Source organism: Triturus cristatus, chromosome 4_1 (assembly GCF_964204655.1).
Source record: "Triturus cristatus chromosome 4_1, aTriCri1.1, whole genome shotgun sequence".
Taxonomy (NCBI): Eukaryota; Metazoa; Chordata; class Amphibia; order Caudata; family Salamandridae; genus Triturus; species Triturus cristatus.
In genome coordinates, this window is record NC_140585.1 from 83,180,776 (window position 1) to 83,204,454 (window position 23,679).

The window sequence follows — 23,679 nt, forward strand, 5'->3', positions numbered from 1 at the left end:
ATTAACAAGTTGCTAAGGTAATTGTGACGGATCCTTCCCCCCGGTCCCCGATCCCTCACGCCCACCGCCCGGATTGCCTCCTCTCCAGCGCTATCCCTTCCAGGACCCACAAACCCGAAGGATCTCCAAAGCGTCCGTGACAACAGAATCCCCGCCCCTCTCTCTCTTTCAGGGTCCAATCAGGAGTGACGAAGGAGCGGAAGGAGTCGCCCGGTGCCCCGGAAGTCCCGCCCACCTACAACCAGACGCCCACAGAAAAGGCGGATCCGAAGAGACTGGAGGGGTCGAAAGATCGTGGCAGGAACTCTCGGCTGGCGATAACGCGGAAAACGAAGACGGAAGCGGAGAACTCGAGGAGTGGTCGGAAGACTGGTGGAGTCCCACGGAGGTAGCTGAAGAGCGGCCGTAACTCGGAGGAGAGTTACGGCAGAGTGCGTGAGTACCGTCCACCAAACCCTCAGTCTGTTAAAGTACTCTTTGTACATACGAAACCCTCCCTTGTATATAACGTCCCTCTCTCTTCACAATCACATTCAGCCACCTTGTAAATTGTGTATAGCACCCTGCACCGTGTACCTAGCTTTGTCTCACGTACCTTTCCGAGCCTTCTTCCTGTACCAACCCCTGGCCTTTCCCCCTTCTGGCCCCTTTTCCCACACGGTCTGCTTCCTCCTCTTCACCTTTTGGTCTCGGGGACAATATCTTCATCTGAGTCCCTGCAGGACTAACGGCTCCTCTTTCTTTCTCTTTCGGTCCTCCGAGGAGCACCCGCCCTGTTCACTGTCGCCGATTGCAATCAAGAACGGAGACGTCCCGGAAGTACCGACCCCGACGACCCCGACGAGGGACTCTTCCCCAGCTACCTCTACACCCTCACCCCGTGTAAACGGAACTTCTGTTCAATAAAACTACACTATAGCCCACTATATTTGGCCTCCTCGTCTGACTTTCCGGCCCGCAATACCCACACGCCGACAGTAATATTGTCAGAAGTGGGATTTGAACCCACGCCTCCAATCGGTGACCAGAACACCCAGCTGGTGGGAAGAGACAGCTCTTGAGTCTGGCGCCTTAGACCGCTCGGCCATCCTGACAGCTGGGAGTCAGCTGTGGGGACAATGCTCTGGAGGCTAGTTGTGACGTCACGCTACAGGAAGAGTTCACAACACGTCTCTTATCTGACGTTTATCACAACAGGCTCTGTAGTACAGGTGTCCTTAACAGACATCAGATGGGCGAGAACTGTGTAATGTTCGCCGTGCAGGGTGACGGTCCAGTTCACCTACGCACATGGCGTACTCCTGAACTTTGACGCATGACGTAATGTGTCTATATAAAATAAAGAGGCGGGTCCCAGCGGCGGTAGTTGGGACCGAGCTACCGAACACACCACATGTGTAGCGTCTTTTATGCACAGCTGCAGCGTGCACATGGTTCCCCGCAAACCAGTCCCATTACACTGGTGACTAGGCGGTAGCAAAAGCACGCTACTTCGCCGCTTGGCGTTTGACTACTCGGCGCGCCACAACGGTGTGACGACTGCTGCCACACAGAGGGGTTCTGCTACCCCGGCTCCACGCCTCATCCCAGGCGTCACCTCGGCCCTGTGCGCCCCCTGGAGGCCACCCGATGCTGGTGCTGCAAGAGTCCAAGGCCCCGGCTCCACGCCATTTCTCACGTGCCGGATCAGTCCTGTGTGCCCCCTGGAGAGCGTCCACCGCAGGTGTTTCCTGGCAGGTGACACGGCAGAGTTGCCTTTGTGGGATCAGGCCACTTCTGCCCTCGGTCAGGTGGCTGCCTATTCTGCTGGGGTGAGGCAGTGCATGTGCCGCGAGGCGCACTACTTAGCGCATCCTGATGGCGATGATCCCGGCCATCGAGCCATTTGTGGTGGACGGTGCTCCATCGTCACTGGCCCAGAAATGGAAGGACTGGACGGAGCGCCTTCAATTCTACTTCGAAGGGGCGGGCACCGCCTGCGAGAGGCGCCGGGCGCTGCTCCTACGCTTAGGGGGTAAGGACATTCATCTAATTTACAAGACTCTAGTATAGGCCACACCCAACACGTACGTGGCATTGCTGAACGCTCTAAATGCACACTTCGAGCCTATGGCGAACAAGGACTACAAGAGGTTCATCTTTCGCCAGGCTAAACAAGAAGCGGAGGAGTCGTTAGATGCGTTTCATGGTCGCCTTAAGGAACTGGCCAGCACGTGCGGCCTCCAGGATGAACTGGAAGAAATCAGGGCCCAGATCATACGGGCTGTTTCTCCTTGAAGCTCAGAGAAAACATTCTCCAGGAGTCAGGCAAACCCTTGGCTGACATCCTCACAATGGGAAGGTCCAAGGAGTTGGCGAAGGCCAGAGCATCGCACATGGAGGCTGCGCTCCACCGCCCGATCAAGACTGAGCAGGCGAATGTCGTGAAGGCCAAACCACGCCGATCCCCAAGCAAGCGTCTGCAGGACAAGGGGAGAGAATGCAGATACTGCAGAGGCACACCCCACCGCATGCAAGACTGCCCGGCGAAAGGGAAGAGGTGCACGGCCTGTGGCAGGATAAACCATTTTGCGGCTGTGTGCAGGTCGTCGAAGCAACAGAAAGAAACGGCTCAGGCAGTAGGCGTAACGCCCGATAGTGAAGACATGGATGACGATACGGGAGACTATCCTGTTCACTATGTGTTCGCAGTGGACCAACCATCACAGAAAAGGCGCAGGCTTCCAAAATGCCGCATCCAGATCCACAACCAAGAAGTGCGGGCCACTATAGACACCGGAGTCTCAATAGAGCTAATTGCCGCCAACGTGTACAGAAACCTAAGTCCACAGTTACGCGAGGCCAAGATCCGCGTCTTTGCGTATAGGCAGAAGACGCCCATACCGCTCCTGGGGTGCTTCAAAACCGAACTTCGACATCAAGACATGAGCATCCCCACCATGGTGTATATGACAGAAGAGGAGCGGAATGCTGGTCAGTGGCTATGCAACGGAAGAGCTGCGGCTAATCTCATTTGCCCTCGCCATCCAGGAAGAAGAATTATCGGCCATCATGGAAGAGTTTGATTATGTCATCCAAGGGAAAGGATGCCTAAAAGGGAAGGAGGTCTCTCTCTACATCGACCAATCAGTTCAACCGGTGGCGCTGAGACACCGACGCATAGCATTCCACCTCAGACAGACACGTAGGCCTGAGAAGATACAAGTTCCTCAACTTTGGGATTTCGAGCGCCACCGAGGTGTTTCAGAACACCATTAGGGAAGTCCTCAACGTCAGCGATGACCTGCTGGTCTATGCCACGTCCCTGGAGGATCACCACAGAAGGCTCCGCAGCATCCTTCAAAGGATCCGAGAAGCAGGTCTCACGTTGCATATAGAGAAGTGCCAATTCCTGTAGAAGAAAATCAGCTTCTTCAGATACATGTTCTCAGACAAAGGAGTCGCCCCAGATACTGACATTCAAGACGCCCCAGCACCCTCCAACGTCTCTGAGATTCGGAGTTTCTTGGGGATGGTGAACTTCTCTGGACACTCAATCCCGGATCTGACCAACGTCACGAAGCCGCTCTGGGAACTGACGAAGACTACCACCTCGTGGCAATGGGGTCCCGACCAAGACAGAGCTTTCAAAGACACCAAGGCAGCCCTCTCAGCAGACACTACGCTGTCATATTTTGACCCAGTCCGGCCTACCAACATTGCCGTTGATGCCAGCCCCTACGAGCTAGGAGCGGTGCTCTCTCAACAGCAACGCAATGAAGAATGGACCCCAGTAGCCTATGCAAGCCGCTCCCTGACGGAAAACGAGCAGCGCTATTCGCAGACTGAAAGGGAAGCTATCGCCATCCACTGGGCCTGTCGGCATTGTCACGTCTACGTGTACGGCCACCGATTTACAGTTTCCACAGATCACAAGCCTCTCATCCCTCCCTTTCAGGGGTCCGCATCGAACCCTCCCTCCCCGAGAATAGAAAAATGGATACTCCAACTGCAAGGATATGATTACCGGGTAGATTACAAACCCGGTTCATACAACCCAGCAGGCTATCTCTCGAGGCACCCGAGGGTGGCGACCAAAGCAGAAGAAGAGGAGGCCGAAGACACTGAGGAATATGTCAGCTTTGTGGACGAACGGTCCCGGCCGATGCCAATGACGATCGAAACACTAGTTGAAGCCACCAGAAATGACGAGTGTTTGCAATTGGCCATCGCAGCAGTTCGAGCAAATGACTGGCGATCCATCCAGACCAGCATGACCAGACGGACATCATAAGCGAATGACACGTTGGAGGCACTAATGAGAGCCAAAGAAGAACTGTCCACTGACAGCAGTGGATGTCTCCTGAGAGGTCCGCGACTAGTCATCCCGTCAAGCCTGGCACAGCAAGCAGTGGAACTAGCACATCAAGGGCACCAAGGCGTTGTGAAGATGAAAAGTCGTCTGAGAGCAAAAGTGCGGTTCCCAAAGATGGACACGATGGTCGAGCAGGCTGTCAGAACATGCCAGTGGTGCTAGGTCTCAGGCCAGCCAGAGCGACCCACACCTGTCATTACAGAAGCCAATCCACAACGACCTTGGACGTGTGTAAGCATTGATTTTGGGCATTTGCCAGACGGACGCTACGCCCTTGTAGAAATTTTGTACTTGTATAGCGCACTGTTGCCCCAGCAATGGGGCGTCCTGGCGCTTGTACTCATACCGCTGTGCAACCCTTCCTGACTTTCCCTGTGAAATGTCCACTCCTGGGCACCCCCAAGGTGAAGCCAGGCATCCCCAGCACTGTTGGGGCCGTTGTGGAGATTAAGCAAGCTATTGCCCAGAGTTGGACCCATGAGTCCCACCCTGTTTAATGTTTACATGGCCCCCCTTGAAGATGTCGTGACCCCGTACGGGATAAAAATAGTAAATTATGCAGACGACACTCAACTCGTTGTCTCTCTTTCCCACCTGGATAACCACCCAGACAGCCTATTGAACTGTCTCCAGGATATTCACACCTGGATGTGCGAATCCTCCCTGAAGCTGAATGGTGCAAAAACCGAAATCATGCTCTTGGGCAATAAATGGACTTCGAGCCCATCATCAGTCTGGCCGGACGCTTTTGGTGACATCCCTACACCAAAAAAAGAAATTAAAACACTAGGAGTATGGCTGGAACCTGACCTCACTATGAAGACTCAGGCAGCCAAAACAGCTGGAACATGCTTTGGCCTCCTGCGATCTATTCGCAAGATCCTCCCACTCCTCCCCCCCTATTCAGGAAACTACTGGTTCAGGGGCTCATCTTAGCCCGGCTCGACTATAGCAACGCCATCTACCTCGGTGCACCTGAATTCACCTTGGCAAAACTCCAACGCATCCAAAATGCGGCGGCGAGGCTCATTATGAACCTTCCACCCAGAGCCTCAGCCAGGCCTGCTCTTATGGCTCTGCACTGGCTTCCTGTTCGCCAGAGAGTAGACACTCGTCAACGGTGTTGGCCCAGCCGCCCTGAAAGACATGGTCGTCCCCTACAAAGCCCCCAGACCCCTTCGCTCTGACGGCGAACATCTGGCCACGGTCCCTAAGTTCAGGAAGGCTCGCACCGGTGGTCGACGCTTCTCGGTCAAAGCTTCCGCAGGATGGAACTCACTTCCACGCAGCTTGCGTATGGAACCCTGTCACGCCCTCTTTCGAAAAAAACTAAAAACCTTCCTTTTCCCCAAATAGTTTTTCCCCTCTCCCCCTCTCTCGGTCTCCACAGATTTACAGCGCGGGGATGCCTACGGGTCACCAGGCGCTTTACAAATCGCAAAATAAATAAATAAATTAGAGTAGTCACCAAGGCGAGAATTGTCAGGTCTGAGGAAATTGAGCCCAAGACCCGCCAAGGCGGGAATTGAACCCTGGTTCCGGGCCAGATCTCTGCATCAGGGTCTGCCGCTCTAACCATTGAGCCACACTTCTCCACTGTAGTCCTAGATGATTACACAAAGTACCCTGAAGTGGAAATCGTAGGAGGCCAAACCGCCGTAGAAGTGATCACCAAAGTGGAGAAGATCATTGCCACCCATGGGATCTTTGAAGTGGTAAAGACGGATAATGGGCCGACATTTCAAGGCCAAGGGTTTGCTGACTACCTCAAGTCTTGGGGCATCCACCATCGGAAAGTGACACCGTGCTGCCTCAAGCAAACGGAGAAGTTGAGCGGTTCATGCGCACCCTCAACAAAGTCATTCGCATTGCTCATGCAGTAGAAGCGCCTCTAGAGTGAGCCATATATAGCTTCCTGAGGGAATACCGATTGACTCCCCATCTCACGACAGAACGAGCACTGGGGCCTGCGAGCATGGGCCGAGTAGTACCAGACACTAGTCCCCATCAACCGAACTGGGTTCTTTCCCCCATTGACAGAGCTCAGGTCCTAGCCAAAAGGACCCACACTAACGACCAATCCAGCTTCAACAAAAAAGCAAGAGCATCAAACATCCGTGAAGGAGACAGGGTGTACATCAAAGACCGATACCCAGGGAGCAAATTCTGCCTCCCGTTTGAACGGTTCCTGTGGACAGTAACTCGCCGGAGAGGCACGGCGATCACTGCCCGGAGGGGAACAGAAGAACTTACAAGGAATATATCTTTCTTCAAAAAAGTTCATGCCGGAACGCCTACCCTCCCAGTCCAGGGAAGTGGGGAGGCAAGTTCAAGTCCGATGATGGTGGAGGATGGTGGAACCCGCCAAGGGACGGCCCCTGTGGCTGTCTCGAGAGTGCCCGACCGGGATCCCTCATCTCCACGGAGAGGCCCTGAAGAAGAACCATCCAGCTCCCCACCGAGGTCCCCGGCTGGCTGCGTCCCGGAAGAGGGCTTCCCCTCTCTGGCTCCCGCCCGAGAAGAACGCTCCCGATACCATCTGCAGAGTAATACTGCCCCCTCCTACCGTCTTGCAGGTTTCTTTGTGTGAAGAGCCCAAGTCATGTATGGGGCTGCGACCGATATCTGCGTCATGGATCCGGAAGTGGACTCAACCTGAACTGGTAACAGATTGTTTTTGATGTTGTTGTGTTTAATTAAGGTGAAGAGGAATGTAATGTTCGCCATGCGGGGTGACGGTCCAGTTCACCTACGCACATGGCGTACCCCTGAACTTTGGCGCATGACGTAATGCGTCTATATAAAATAAAGGGGCAGGGTCCAGCGGCGGTAGTTGGGACAGCGCTACCAAACACACCACACTTGTAGCGTCTTTTATGCGCAGCTGCAGCGCGCACATGGTCCCCCGCAAACCAGGCCCATTAGAAACTGCATCAAATGGGAAATGTTTAACAAAAGATACCCGCAAATCACCCTTCTACATCACACACCCACCACAAGGCTTTTACAACCCACACCAGGGCTCACTTATTGCACAATATGACAGCACAGGCATTTATCCGAGCAGCAACTAAGAACGGCACTTCTGTGGCAGATGTCAGACACTAGAGGCCACAGAACCGAGGCTGCCGCTGAATTGGCCAGAACCGCCCTTACTAATCCAGTACGCCACATCAGACACCGCGCTAGACAGTTCTGGTATAGACGCCAGGAATTTAATATCATTTCACTGACATCACTGCTGAGATATTACAGCTCAGACATCTGGAACCCAGGTATTTTGGAACAGACATCTGGCACTGACGTCACAGTAAGGACACCGCCACTGGCATGTGCCGCTTGAGACATGTATGCCACACACAACCACACTTGCTGGAAGAGACAGCTGGGTTCAAGTGTCTCTGGTCCCACATCTGAAGCAGATTTGATAGACCAGCCGCCAGCAATGCTTGATGTTCCACCTGAGAAGTCTGGAACAGACATCAGGAATCAACTGTCCCCCAACTCGCATCTGAAGGGACAGATGACAGCTGTTTAGAGAAGGGGAGGTCGAATGATGTCATCAGATCTGTGGGGTGCAGACTGTTACTGGGGGATCTGTGTGTTTTTCAGGAGTACCCTGAATTCACAGACCTCCTCTTCTCCACGACCTGGAAGGAGCCGAGGGCTGAACTTCCCTCCCTTTGACCCCAATCCATGCTTTACAAACGGAGGAGTGCAGCTGGTTTTCCAATCCTCCTCTTCTGCACATGGTGTCCCTGGGGTCTTCTCAAGCGGTGTTTTCAGCTGCAGGAGCGCCTTCGGCAGCTCGTGCTCGTAGAGTTAGTGGCTGGATCCAGATTTAGAAGTCGGACCAAGTCCGGATCCCTACCTTTGACTGTTGGGATTATGAGCAGCGCCGACGGGCGCCTAGAGGCCGGCGCTACTCTCGGCAACCATCCACTGCAAACTAATGTAGGGTCGGTTCAGCTGGGAGCAGAGGTAACGAAGAGTTTACATAAAAGCCGCAAACCAAAAGATGATAAACACACGAGGTAGTGAAAGCCGCCAAGACCCTTAGGGCGTCAGACCCCTCAGTATAAAGAGGAGCGCAGCAAATCCTCAACCGGGCAGCACCCTTAATCTACCTGTTGGACAGGCCACATGAAGGGCTTGCTCCCTCCCCGCATGACAAGGCCCAAGCCCCGGACTCCCAGGTGTTACCCACAAGGGCAACCCGCACCCCGTCTCCCAACGGAACTCCTGCCCCCGGACATCCATGTATCATGGGGCCGAACCACTACCGGCTCCCCCAGCCGGATCAGCCGCCATCTTGGACACTGCGCCACGAGGCCGCGTGGCCTCAGCTCGACCCTAACCCTGGGCCTGGCCCGGCCCCGACATCCCGGCACCACCATCCACCCAGGAGGTGAACGGACCACTTGGCAGGTCAATGGGAGAAAGAAGTGTCGATGGCTCTCCCCCGCCAGGTGCCGATCGCCCTCCAGCTCCCCCAGGCGCTGGCTCCACCCCCTGCTGGGTGTCTGGACTCCCTCATCCCGGACCCCCCGGCCTCCAAGTGCGAGGGTCCGGACATCAAAGGGCGCCAGACCTATAACTAGGGCAGCTCCAGAGCAGGAAGGCAGTTGTATCCTGGAGTCGAGAGACACCGAGAAGAACTCAACCTTGACGGACTACTGGCGCTGCCGTAGCTCTGCCTTGTGAATTATCGTCCTGCCTGCTGGCGCTGCCGCGGCCTTCTGCATCATCCATCCTCGTCGGGACCTGCTGGCGCTGCCGCGGACCGTTGTAACGACCACCTTCATCGGGACCTGCTGGCGCTGCCGCGGACCGTTGTAACGACCACCTTCATCGGGACCTGCTGGCGCTGCCGCGGACCGTGTAACGACCACCTTCACCGGGACCTGCTGGCGCTGCCGCGGCCCGTCCAAGCTAGAACACCGAGCTCGAGGATTGTGAGCTATCCACCATACCATCTCAGCTACCAGATTGGTAACCAGACTGTCCCGCTACCCCCTTTTCCCAAACCAAGAGACTAGAATCGAGGGGACCCCTGAGTCCAGACCTCCTTGTACCATTTCATCGTACCTTAAGAAATCACCTATAAAGAACGTTAAATCCTATCCTTGTGTGGTGTATATCTGTGGGGGGGAAGTTACTCATCTGTACGATCGCTGGAGACGGCTCTCCCCGGAGACCTCTCCCCTTGTCCTCGGCCGACCCTCCCGGTCCGTCTAACATTGGTGGCCAGCGGCGCGATCCGAATCAACGCGTAATCGTACAGAGAGTAGCTCACCCCACGACAAAACCACGATGTCAACCAAAGAGAGCGGATCCACCGAGAAATTCCAGATCGATAAATTGGAAGAGTATAGCCATCGTGAACTGAAACAATTCTGCATGGAACTAGGCATTGCTACCACCGGCCTGAGTACCAAAGACGATTTTAAGCACGCCATTGAGTCGGGGGCAGAAACCGGGGTCGCCGGATCCCCAGACCAAAACGGTGCAGCATCGGAGAGGAACGCCACGGCTCCCGAGGAGCGAGGAACGGGCCTCTCGCAGGAAGAGATCCAAGAAAGAGAAAAAAACAGATTACATGAGTTGGAAATGGCACGACTCAAAATGGACGGTGAACTAAAATTAGCCGAGCAAAAACTGAACCTAGAACATCTGCGGCTCCGAGAAGAACGGGAAGAAAAACAGAGGCAGAGAGAGCTCGAAGAAAAAAGACTAACATTCGAACACGAGCGCAAACTGGCAGAAATAGAACTACGGAAGCAGAACAAAGAACCGGAGGTGCCCGAGCGACCGCGCACCCCGGGAGCAACCGAAAAGAAAGTCCACATCCCCAAGGATGTTGTCCGAGAGTATGTCCGAGAGGACGACATACAACAGTGGTTCAAAGCCTACGAGATCGCCATGACCTCCCACCGGATCGATCGGAGTGACTGGGGAGCCGGCCTATGGGGGAGGTTCGTCAACGAAGGCCGCGATGCCCTACTGCAGCTCCCAGACCATCAGATGTCATCCTATGACCACATGAAGGCTGCCCTCCTCACCCGATATGGGCTCACACCCGAAATGTACCGCCAGAGGTTTCGGGACTGCACCCGGATCCCGGGTACGACGTGGGTGGAATATGTCAACTATTTCAGCCGAGCCTTCAAGGGTTGGATCAAGGGAAGCCACGTAGCGACCTACGAGCAACTTTTTAATCTCATGGTGTGGGAGCACCTGTCTAACAACTGCTTCGTCGAGCTCAGGCAGCACCTCCTCGACAGTAAATTGACTGACCCACGGCAACTCGCCGCCGAAGCTGACCGGTGGGAAAGCACCCGAGTGGGCCGGAGAGGGCCACACGAGCAAAACCGGAACAACCAAGGTCAGCACCGTCCCCGAGGAGGAGCAGGAGGCCAGGGGCGAGGGAGCGACACCGTCCCGGCCACTCCCGCGGCCAGCACCCCGCCCCCGGCCGGCCGGGGCAACCCCCCGATGCGCCCGGGGTTCCTAGCCAACGTCACGTGTCACCGATGCCAGCGAGTCGGCCACTGCGCCAATGACCCGAACTGCCCGCAGAACCAAACGCCAAAACCCCGCCAGGTAGCTGCCGCCGCCCTGGGGGGAGAACAAATCTCCGAGGAACAAGAAGAATATGAGCAGGCCCAACAAGAGTGGGAACCGGCCGCCATGGTTCTAGCGTGCCTAGGGGGAAAAGACATGGTCCCGCGGGCTCCCCTACCCGCCAACACCAGAAAATATAGCCAGTGGGTGAACATTAATGGGCGCCGGGCCGAAGCCCTACGTGACACAGGGGCCAGTGTGACGGCCGTCCGCTGTCACCTGGTAAAACCAGAGCAGATCCTGCCGAACATTCTCTGCCCCGTCCGCTCAGCCGACAATTCTGAGAGTCTATGTCGGATGGCCTGCGTCCCCTTCGAATGGGGAGGGGTCTCCGGCATGTTGAAGGTGACGGTCCGGGATGATGCCCCCGTGGACTGTCTCCTGGGGAATGATCTTGAGAGTTCCCCGTGGGCCGCCGTCGAAAGAAGAGAGCACCTGGGGATGCTGGGCCTCCCGGACTGGGCGTGCGTAACCACCCGGTCCATGGCCGCCCGTGCCATCCCCTGACCAGAAGAACCAGAATGGCCTGCACCTCCTCCCCCGATCGCTCCAGTAGAGGACACCGACTATACCGACCCCCCAGAGCCAACCCCCGAAGGGGTCGCCCAGCCCCAGGACCTTCCCGGCCTGGCTCAGTGGCGTCAAGAAGGGGGGCCCACCCAGGAACAGTTCCGCCAGGAGCAGAAGACCTGTCCCTCCCTCGAGGGACTCCGCCAGCAAGCCATCGCCCAGAGCGCAGGGGACTCCACCGGAGCCCATTGGGTCTATTGGGATAACGACCTGTTATACAGTGAACAGAGAATCGCGGAGTTAGGGGCCAGTCGAGTGCTGGTGGTGCCCCTCCGTTTCAGAGACTTCCTGCTAAATTTGGCCCACGATGTCCCCCTGGCTGGACACCTGGGCCAGGACAAAACCTACAGTCGCCTGGTGACCCACTTTTTCTGGCCGAGGATGCGAAACGACGTCCTCAACCACTGCCGGTCCTGCCCCACGTGCCAGGCCAGCGGGAAGAGCGGCCGCAAGCTCAAAGCACCTCTGCAACCCTTCCCAGTGGTCACCACCCCGTTCGAGAGGGTAGGAATAGACATTGTGGGGCCCCTGGACCCCCGCACAGCACAAGGACATCGGTTCATCCTGGTACTGGTGGACCACGCCACCCGCTACCCCGAGGCTGTGCCCCTGCGAACTGTAACAGCTCCGGTGGTCGGCCGGGCCTTAATGAGGATCTTCTCCCGGGTGGGCTTCCCCCGAGAAGTCGTCAGCGACCGAGGCACAAACTTTATCTCGAAATATATGAAGTCCCTCTGGCAACAGTGCGGGGTCACCTACCGATTCACGACCCCCTATCATCCTCAAGGGAACGGACTAGTTGAGCGATTCAACCGCACACTCAAGGGAATGATTGGGGGATTGGAAGAGCCCCTCCGTCGCCAGTGGGATGTACTACTTCCGTGCCTCCTCTTCGCCTATCGAGAAGTTCCCCAGAAGTCCCTCGGTTTTAGCCCTTTCGAACTCCTGTACGGGCACCCTGTGCGAGGGCCCCTCAGCCTAGTCAAAGAAGGTTGGGAGATGGCCCCCCTAAAGACCCCTCCAGACGTCTTCAAGTACCTCCTGGCACTACGCAATCAGACCCGGCGATTCAGGGAAATGGCAAAAGCGAATCTTGAGGCCAGTCAGGAGGACATGAAAAAATGGTACGATCAAAATGCCTCCTCCGTCGAATTCGAACCTGGTCAACAAGTGTGGGTGATGTCCCCCACCGAACCATGTGCCTTGCAGGACAAGTGGACGGGGCCCTTCAAAGTGGTCGAACGCAAGAGCCCCGTCACCTATCTCATCGATATGGAGTCTCCCCGGAACCCCCTCCGGGTCCTCCACACCAACAGACTCAAACCCCACTTTGTGCGCTCGGAACTCAGCCTCCTGATGGCTACAGACAGTGGGGCGGAAGAAGACTCCGAGCCTCTCCCTGATCTCCTGAAGACTCAGGAGAAAGACGGTTCCGTGGACGGGGTCCGGCTCTCCGATGCCCTCACCCCAGAGCAACGCCAAGGCTGCCGGGACCTCCTGCTGCAGTTTGCTACTCTGTTTTCCCTCACCCCAGGGGTCACCCCCTGGTGCTTGCACGACGTGGACACTGGGGACAGTCCCCCTATCCGACACCGGGCCTACCGCGTACCAGATCGGGTGCGGGCCTGCATCCAAGAGGAAGTGTCCAAGATGCTCACGCTCGGGGTCATCGAGCCCTCGGACAGCCCCTGGGCCAGCCCGGTCGTGCTGGTCCCCAAAGCCGCTGCCCCCGGCACCACTCCTGAACTCCGATTCTGCGTCGACTATTGGGGCTTGAATGCTGTCACCAGGACCGACGCTCATCCCATCCCCCGAGCGGATGAATTGATCGACCGCATGGGGGCTGCCCGCTACCTCAGCATCTTCGACCTGACAGCGGGCTACTGGCAGATCGGTCTCACACCCCGGGCCCAAGAACGGTCCGCCTTTTCTACCCCCGATGGCCACTACCACTTCAAGGTCATGCCCTTCGGCATGAAGAATGCCCCAGCTACTTTTCAGCGACTAGTGAACCAGGTCTTGGCGGGGCTCGAAGAGTTCAGCGCCGCCTACCTGGACGACATCGCTGTATACAGCCACCACTGGTCCGACCACCTCCACCACCTCCGAGAGGTCCTGCAAGCCCTCCAACGGGCCGGCCTCACAATCAAGGCCGGCAAGTGCCAAATTGGTCAGGGGTCCGTGACCTACCTCGGACACCAGGTGGGAAGCGGTCTGGTGGCGCCTCTGCAACTCAAAATCGCTGCCATCCAGTCCTGGCAACCCCCAGTCACGCAGACCGAGGTCCGAGCCTTCTTGGGCCTCACCGGCTACTACCGGCGGTTCGTGAGGGACTATGGCAGCATTGTGGGGCCCCTCACGGGTCTCACGTCCAAAAACCACCCGAAGAAGATTAACTGGACCCCCGACTGTCAAGCGGCCTTCGAGAAGCTGAAAGCCGCCCTGTGCACCGCCCCTGTGCTCCAGGCCCCCGATTACAGTCGGGAATTAATTGTGCAAACGGACGCCTCCGACCACGGCATCGGGGCGGTTCTCTCCCAGCTGAACCCCGAGGGTCTTGTCCAGCCGGTGGCCTTCATCAGCAGACGCCTCCTGGCCCGAGAACAGCGCTGGAGCACAATCGAGAGGGAGGCCTTCGCAGTAGTGTGGGCCCTCAAAAAGCTCCGGCCCTATCTCTTCGGTACCCACTTCCGGGTGCAAACCGATCATCGACCCCTGCAGTGGCTAATGCAGATGCGGGGGGAAAACCCAAAACTATTGCGCTGGTCCATCTCCCTGCAGGGGATGGACTTCACTGTGGAACATCGACCGGGCCAAGACCACGCCAACGCAGATGGCCTGTCACGCTTTTTCCGCCTCGACGAGGAGAGTCCCCAAGAGGATGGGTGACTCTCCCCGCCTTCAGCTGGGGGGGACGCATGTTGGACAGGCCACATGAAGGGCTTGCTCCCTCCCCGCATGACAAGGCCCAAGCCCCGGACTCCCAGGTGTTACCCACAAGGGCAACCCGCACCCCGTCTCCCAACGGAACTCCTGCCCCCGGACATCCATGTATCATGGGGCCGAACCACTACCGGCTCCCCCGGCCGGATCAGCCGCCATCTTGGACACTGCGCCACGAGGCCGCGTGGCCTCAGCTCGACCCTAACCCTGGGCCTGGCCCGGCCCCGACATCCCGGCACCACCATCCACCCAGGAGGTGAACGGACCACTTGGCAGGTCAATGGGAGAAAGAAGTGTCGATGGCTCTCCCCCGCCAGGTGCCGATCGCCCTTCAGCTCCCCCAGGCGCTGGCTCCACCCCCTGCTGGGTGTCTGGACTCCCTCATCCCCGACCTCCAAGTGCGAGGGTCCGGACATCAAAGGGCGCCAGACCTATAACTAGGGCAGCTCCAGAGCAGGAAGGCAGTTGTATCCTGGAGTCGAGAGACACCGAGAAGAACTCAACCTTGACGGACTACTGGCGCTGCCGTAGCTCTGCCTTGTGAATTATCGTCCTGCCTGCTGGCGCTGCCGCGGCCTTCTGCATCATCCATCCTCGTCGGGACCTGCTGGCGCTGCCGCGGACCGTTGTAACGACCACCTTCATCGGGACCTGCTGGCGCTGCCGCGGACCGTTGTAACGACCACCTTCATCGGGACCTGCTGGCGCTGCCGCGGACCGTGTAACGACCACCTTCACCGGGACCTGCTGGCGCTGCCGCGGCCCGTCCAAGCTAGAACACCGAGCTCGAGGATTGTGAGCTATCCACCATACCATCTCAGCTACCAGATTGGTAACCAGACTGTCCCGCTACCCCCTTTTCCCAAACCAAGAGACTAGAATCGAGGGGATCCCTGAGTCCAGACCTCCTTGTACCATTTCATCGTACCTTAAGAAATCACCTATAAAGAACGTTAAATCCTATCCTTGTGTGGTGTATATCTGTGGGGGGGAAGTTACTCATCTGTACGATCGCTGGAGACGGCTCTCCCCGGAGACCTCTCCCCTTGTCCTCGGCCGACCCTCCCGGTCCGTCTAACACTACCCAAGATCCAGTAGCCAACGGAGGAGAATAGAGCTCAAAAACTAACGCTGAGGATCAACACTGTCAGCCACCCTGCATTAGCAAGAAAGAGGGGCGTAGGTGACAGAGACGGCGTGCAAGGAGCAACCACAAGACTGGGGCCCTGAAGGGACATTAAGGGCAGATAAATCCTCTCCCAACAGGTGAAACGACTAAAGTTGTCCTCCTCCTGTCTCCTAGTTTGGGGGGTAAGTCTGTCTGAGTTTGAAGTGAGATGCACTCCCTGCCCCATTTCTTCACAGCTGCGCAGCACTTAGTGCCAGCTGCAACGTTTAGATTTGCGCAAGCACGCACCCTGGTCTTTTGCTGCATTGGCAGCAGCCCAGACATTCTGGACACAGGGCATTCGAACCTCTTTGAGATGGCCAGTTGACCAGGGGGACCGGGAGATCTGTAGGGCGCCAGGCCCTAATGTGTATTTGTGGTGCTAGGAAATGTATTTCATGTAATATGATTCTCAGACCCTGCTCTGGCTACCTCTAACTGTGTTTTTCTTTATGATTTGGAGGTTGTCTTGCATACTTTGGTTTATGCTAGTCAGATTATGTTCCACCCTGGGCTTTTTGCCCCTAATGTCGGAGATACTTAGGAGGTATGTGTCTAATATTAGACTGTTGTTATCTTGAGTGTAGATTGCGTTTGGCACCTATTGTGATATTATGCATAATGTGGTTTATGTCACAGGATGATGCTAAGTACAGTGATTTTCCTCCTACACCACTCCATCTACAGCCCTATCTTGTTGAATCAGTCCTGTTCTGATGTAACAACCTGTTCCTAATCGCCTCACCTTCCTGACTCCACAATAGCTCAGATCCCTTAACACCCTTCTCATATCCCCACCACCCTCCTCCTCCACAATTTCCCAACATGTCCACCACTCGAATTAAGTCTGGAATTAATTGCTACAAAATCATTTACCTTTCTAACCTGACTAAAGCTGCAGCAAAACGTTTTAAGCATAACACCATTGAATGTTTCCCTGATTCCCTTTTTGTTGATCAGTTTTACAATGGTCGTTATGGGGGGCTCAAAAACGACCTCATTTTTTTCACGTACGACATCCCCTCTTGGTCCACCAGTTTTTACAATTCCCTTAACGTCACATCCTCCTCCTCTATCCCTCATGGGAAACAGCTAAAAATTTCCCCCTCTGCGTGTTTCAATGGCTCCCTCACTATTTCACTCTATAACAACGGTACTGTCATGATCCAAGCCAAAGACACCTGTCTCTCTCTCTTTGACCACCTCTTCCCTTCCCCACCTCTGAACCCTATACCCCTACTCCCCTCCCGCTCCCCCACCTCTCCCTGCCTTCAACCGCCAAGTGCACCTCCTCCAGTCTCCATCGAGTCACCCAACATGCCGTGCTCTGCCTTACTCTCACTGGAAAATAAACTAGGCTCTCTAATTACCTCCATATCCCAACTTGAAGCTACCATTTTAGCTTTAAGCTCCAAGATCTCAACTTTTCCATACACCTCAATTCCTTTGGAAAACACTCGCCCTCCCACGAGATGCACCTCGCCCCCACACCCCATAATAGCTAAGCATAGCCTGTCATCTGCAAATTCTCAGAAGCACTCGAATGCCACCCTTCTTCCACTTTCACTTACCAGTAACCCTGCTATCTACACCATTCCGACCATCTCCTCTGTCAGAACCACTCGTCCACCTAAACCCTCCAGAGCACCCTCATACAGGTACAATATCCCCATCACCCCTCATAGCCCAAGTGCCCCCGTCACCAAAACAGTCGCGACAGAGCTGCGCTGTATGCTCCACAACTGCAGATCTGCAATAAAACACAGACTTGAAATATCCGATACCATCAACTTGCACAATATTGACATGCTCTTCCTCAGAGAGACCTGGTTCAACGATACCTCTCACTCTATGTTTGATCTCCTTGTACCCACAGGCTATTCTATACTTAGAAATGACAGAATTGACAAAGTTGGGGGAGGTGTTGCAGTCATCTTTAGAAACTCCCTTCAACTTAAGGCTCTTCCTAACAGCTCCTTCCACACTTTTGAATGCCTATCTCTTGAGCTTCAATTGCACCACCGCTCTCCTCTCAGATTCCATGTTATCTACCACCCGCCCGGAAGCAGCCCTTCGTTTATGGAGGAACTCACGGACTGCATCACCAACTAATACTCGCAAAGTGACAATCAGATCTTCGTGGGTGACTTCAATGTCCACTGGGGCACCTATGCGAACTTACTGGCCACCTTCCTCTCTGCAAACAATCTTATCCAACACTGCACTGAAACAACACACTCTAAGGGCTCAACCCTGGACCTTGTCATTTCTAAAGCAGGCTTGCTGACCATCGCTACCCCTATTCATGTAGACTGGTCTGACCACCTCCTCATCCCATTCTCTCTTCAGCTATCACACTCTATAACTCTCGGACAGCCTAAGAGGGCTACTTCCTGGTTCCGTGACACTAAAAACATTGACCTCAGTACCCTCTGTGATTCTGCTTTGCTATCACTTCCAAGGCTAGACCCGGACCTAGATGTTAACGAACTCACCTCCCAATGCCTCACAGTCCTTGCAGTCAAAATCAATAATGTCGCTCCTCTCCAAAGCAAAATGAAAAGGCCCACTCCCTCAGCACCTTGGTTCAACAAATCCCTCTATGAAGAAAGGAAGTACCTAAGAGTCCTTGAGAAACAATGGATATAAGCGCCCTCCACTGAAAATCTGGCCACGCTTCGTTCAGCAAGATCCAAGTACCACAAGCACATCTTCCTTGGAAAAGCGTCGCACTTCAAATCCCTCCTTGACTCAGCCAAAAATAGACCCAAAAAACTATTCGACCTCATCAAGAACCCAAACAGCTCTCCCCCAACCTCCAAATTGAAGGATTCCACAAAGAAAGCAGCGGAATTCGCTATATTCTTTGATGAAAAGGTGAAATCACTTGTAGATCAGGTCATTCATCCTACCCCTACAGAGGAGCGCAAATCCTTAACCATTTGGCAAAACTTTGACCCCATCTCTGATGATGCCCTCCTTAAATGCATCCTCGATACAAAGCCCTCTAACCATTCTCTTGACCCCATCCCTAGTGCCATTGCCATTGACTTCTATACCCATTCTCTCTCCTATTGGACCACTCTGGTCAACCTCTCCCTCAGTCAAGGCTCCCTTCCTGTTTCCTTCAAAACTGGGCAGGTCACCCCTCTGCTTAAAAAACCCACCGCTGATGCGAACGACCCTAACAACTACCGTCCCATCACTAACCTACCCTTTCTTGCGAAAATCACAGAAAAATGTGTAGCGAAACAACTCTCTCGCCATATCAAGGACAATGATCTTCTGGACAACTTCCAGTCCGGCTTCATTCAAAACTGCAGCACTGAAACAGCCCTGCTGCTAGTGATTGATGACGCACTGCGGATACTCGATTCAGGGGAGTCTTGTCTTCTAATTCTTCTTGACCTTTCTGCAGCCTTTGACACTGTCAATCACAATACTCTCCTTAACACTCTGCAACAGAGAATGGGCATGGAGGGCACTGTGCTCAAATGGTTTGCCTCCTTCCTCTCTGATAGATCCCAAATGATCAAAATAGCAAACAGTCTTTCATCTCCTTTAGCGGTCGGTCAAGGTGTCCCTCAAGGCTCTATACTTGCACCCACACTGTTCAATCTCTATTTAGAACCGTTGGGAAATCTCCTGAGTAAATCCGGGATCCACTATCATCTATATGCGGACGACACTCAAATCTACCTCAAGGTGGCCTCCACTCACGATCTCTCCCTCCTAAGCTCTACTCTCGACTCCATTCAAAACTGGATGTTAACTCATCAACTGGTCCTGAATCCCTCCAAAACTGAATTCCTCCTCCTCTCCTCCTCACTCTCTCCTCCCCCAGTGCAATCATGGATGGATCAGATTAATCTACTGAACAATAAACCCATCATTGTCGAGAGCGCAAAATCCCTTGGCGTCATACTCAACAAAAAACTCAATCTACTCTCCCACATCGATTCCATTGCAAAGTCTGCTCGATACCAACTGCGCCTTCTTTGGGGGATTCGTCGCTTCTTCCCGGAGCACGACCGTAAAACCCTGGTCCAATCGCTGGTTCTCTCCAGATTGGACTACTGCAATTCTCTTCTTACTGGCCTCCCCAAATCCCACCTGTCCCCCCTGAAGTCTGTTCTCCATTCAGCAGCTCGCTTCATATATGGGGCCAAAAGAAGCGACCACATCACACCCATTTTATCCACCCTCCGTTGGCTTCCCATAGAGGCAAGATCTATCTACAAGACTGCCTGTATCACCCACAAAGCCTTGCACTCATCCTCCCCTCGCTACCTGGCGGATAAACTGAAACTCTCTGGTGGCTCCAGACCATCACGGAATGCAGAAAATGTATTGCTTGAACCTCCCACTTTCAAGAAGGAAAGATCGATGGCCCAATCCTTTTCAGGCAACGCGGTGAGAATTTGGAACTCACTTCCGCCTCAGCTCCGGACCACCACCTCTTCCCAGGCCTTCAAAACTGACCTCAAATCTCTCCTCCTTCAAAGACACTTCCAAATTTAATTCACGCCCTATATTTTCTGAAGGAAGTCCTTCCATTATAGGAAATTCTGTTCTCCATGCCTATAGAAGTGCCTTCACAGTGTGTTTTGTGTTTTGAGTGTCTGCCATATATTGCAGTATTATACTTTTACTTGTATTTTGATCGCTTTTGTAACTTGCACACATGTCACTTTCTCCTTTTGTAACGTATCGTATGCTACCTCTTGTATTTTGTTTGCTTTTGATACATGCACTACGGCCACCACTGCCTCATGTAACGTAACTTTTGTTTTAGTGTTCTGAGTGTCGGCCATTTATTGCAATTTTTTTTTCTTTTTACCTCTACGTGTACTTTGTATGCTCTTGTAACGTATCGTTTGCTACCTTTTGTATATTGCTTGCCCTTGATACTAGCACAATTGTCACTATTGCCTCATGTAACGTACCATTTGATTTTGTAACATGCTCACTTGTATTTTTGCTCCGTATGTATCATTACTGCTGCTATTGTGAAGCGCTCTGACACCTTCGGGTAAAGTCCGCGCTATATAAAAACGCATTAAATAAATAAATAAATAAATAAGAGACTGAGGGAGCGCCGCGTGTTGAAAGGCGCCCCTGGGGTCCTGGAGGGGGCATCCAGTCCTGCAGCTGATAAGTGAAGGTACAGAGAGACAGGCGGAAGCAGAAAGATCTGTACCCAGCTGTGGCTCCAGCGGCAGAGGGGTCTATCCAGAGCCAGGGAGGGGGCCCATGAGACTGGGCAGAGAGAGGGGGACATGAGTGGAGGCAGGGACTGTGAGATCGACTCTGTAACCTCCGGACAGCAGGGGCCAGCCGGTACACAGCCATATGAATGCATGAGATGCGGTGTTTTTCATCATGGCAGCCCGGCTAGCTCAGTCGGTAGAGCATGAGACTCTTAATCTCAGGGTCGTGGGTTTGAGCCCCACGTTGGGCGCACTAACTTTTATTAAGTCCTATTTACATTTTTAACAGCGTTTTTTTTAATCTATATTAGTGGAGGTGACAAAAGAAATCACCTGCTACAATTTGCGACCTGATATCTCTCTAGTAGCTGCTTCTTAAAGCAGCTCTCGCACCTCCTCTTCCACACGGCCCTACCAAGCCTGGGAGGGACAGGAGCCGCCCCGCCTCCATGGGCATTCCTCAATCACATACAAACACACCTATATTTTCAGCGCCTATTCCCCCCGGGATTATGCCCCCTTTACTTCGGAGGGGGAGGGGCCTGTGGACGTAAAGGGGATGGCGATCCTGCTCGGATCAGGATTAAAGTAGAATATACATAGTTAACATGTCAGAAGTGGGATTTGAACCCACGCCTCCAATCGGAGACCAGAACACCCAGCTGGTGGGAAGAGTCAGCGCTTGAGTCTGGCGCCTTAGACCGCTCGGCCATCCTGACAGCCGAAGAAGAGAGGAGCCAGGTGATGTCATCAGAGCTCCGAAGAGGCCACATGTGACCGTCAGTGTTTCCGGGTGTGGTTCAACTGCACTTCCCACCACAGACCTTCTCTCATCAACCTTCTGAAAGGAGCAGAGAGCTGAATTTCGCACCTTTAACGCTAATCCGTGCATCACACAACAAGAAACCACAGCCGCAGCGTCTTCTTGTGATGCACGTGTACTGCACTGCTCTTGTGGGCTCTACAGTCTCAGACGGGGAATGAAACTGCAGGGAGTCCACGAATGACCCCCCTCCTCCAGCAGCTCGTGTAGTCACTGACTTCATTCCAGATTTAGAGCTCGGGATCTCTCCCCCCTGTAGCGCGGCAGGCCTCGGCCTCAGTTAACTAGGGTAACGCCAGTTAAAGGACACGGAGACTTGTGTAAGTATCTGGGCTGATCAAAAGACCACGTGCGGTCTTGCCCACGTTTATTTATCCCCTCGGGACGAGCCCGCCCCGAGGGGTGTGTGGATGCGTGTTTTAGCGCAACATTTTATAAGAGAGCCTGGGTGGCTCTCTACATCCCTCCTTCCTTTTAGTTAACCGTCCCGTAGTGCACCCCGTCATGGGGAGGTATATACATAGTCTTTTAGTCTCTGACTGGGTGCAGGATTGGGGTGTAGCCCATATCATTGACTTCTGGTTGAGGGGTCGGGAGACCTGTCCAACGGGACAACCCCGGAAACACCGGCAACGGGACACCAGTCAGTTAGTCTCTGATGGTCTTCTCCACCTGGGGCCGCCGGCTGCCCGCTTGCCGGAGGTGACACCCCTCCGCCGGGAGACGCCGGGGCACCACTCTCCGTCACAACCCCTGGTGACTCGAGCCCATCGCCATCCATGCCCGTTTCGGGAACCACCTTGAAGCTCAACACATTCCTTGTGACGGTCTGGTGTCCTCTCCGTGCCGTGATCATGGTCCCTTGCACCTTGGTCACCGTCCACACTTCAGGCTCATAGGGAGTTCGGAACTTCCATCCTGGGTGCCGATCTTTGATGACCACATGGTCTCCAATTCGGACCACGGAGTCCTGGGCTCTACGGGCCTCGCTAGCCTTCCGGTTCATTGCTTCCCTCCGCGCCTGAATGGCCACCCCGTCTCTTTCCACCGGGGCCCAACCTGGATCCGCCGGGATGCTGTCCCGCGGAGCTCGCTTGAACAAGATGTGAGCTGGAGCGCACTTGGTGGTGCTGTGTGGGGTCTGGCGGTACACCCCCAGGAATTGATCTAGAGCTGCTTCCAGATCTTCCTCGTTATCCACGGCGATCCGCAGCGCTCGATTGAGCGTCCTCATCAGCAGTTCCACTTCTCCGTTGGCTTGAGGCCAGATGGGAGTGATTTACCGGTGTCTGATCGCCAGACTTGTCAGGTACTCCTGGAACTCCCGCCCCTGGAATGGGGGCCCATTGTCCGACTTGACTTCTTCGGGCAGCCCCATCGTTGCGAATACTCTGTCCAGAAGCTTCTTGACGTGAGGGAATGCAGTGGTTGCTATCACCTCAACTATCGGGAACTTCGAGAAGGAATCGACCATGACCAGCATGTGCCTGCCGTCCGGGAAGCTCCCGAAGTCGATGCTGAGATGGGTCCACGGCGTCGTACTTGCTTCTTCTGTTATCACTGGAGCTGGAGCCGGATCTCCTCCGGTGAAAGTGCAGGCGTGGCACTGTCGGACCATTTCATCCACTTGCGCGTCCATCCCCGGAAATCACACCTTGTCCCGGAGCCGGGCCTTAGTCTTGACCATCCCCTGGTGGCCTACATGCGCAAGCGCCAGGATTTTCTTCTGGAGGCTTTCCGGGACCACGATGAGCCGTCCCCTCAGAATGACTACTTCTACCCCTACGCTGAGTTCGCTCCTGACCTGCCACAGTTGCTGTCGAGCGTGACTGACCTCTGGTCGCAGGGCACGAACCCCATCTAAGAAGCGGGCTCATCCGTTGCTGTCTAGCGCCCTGCGGACGTGGGTGAGAGTAGGGTCTTTACGAGTGGCTTGACCGATCTCCTCCAGGGTCATAGCTTTCGGGCAGGACCCCTGCGATACCAT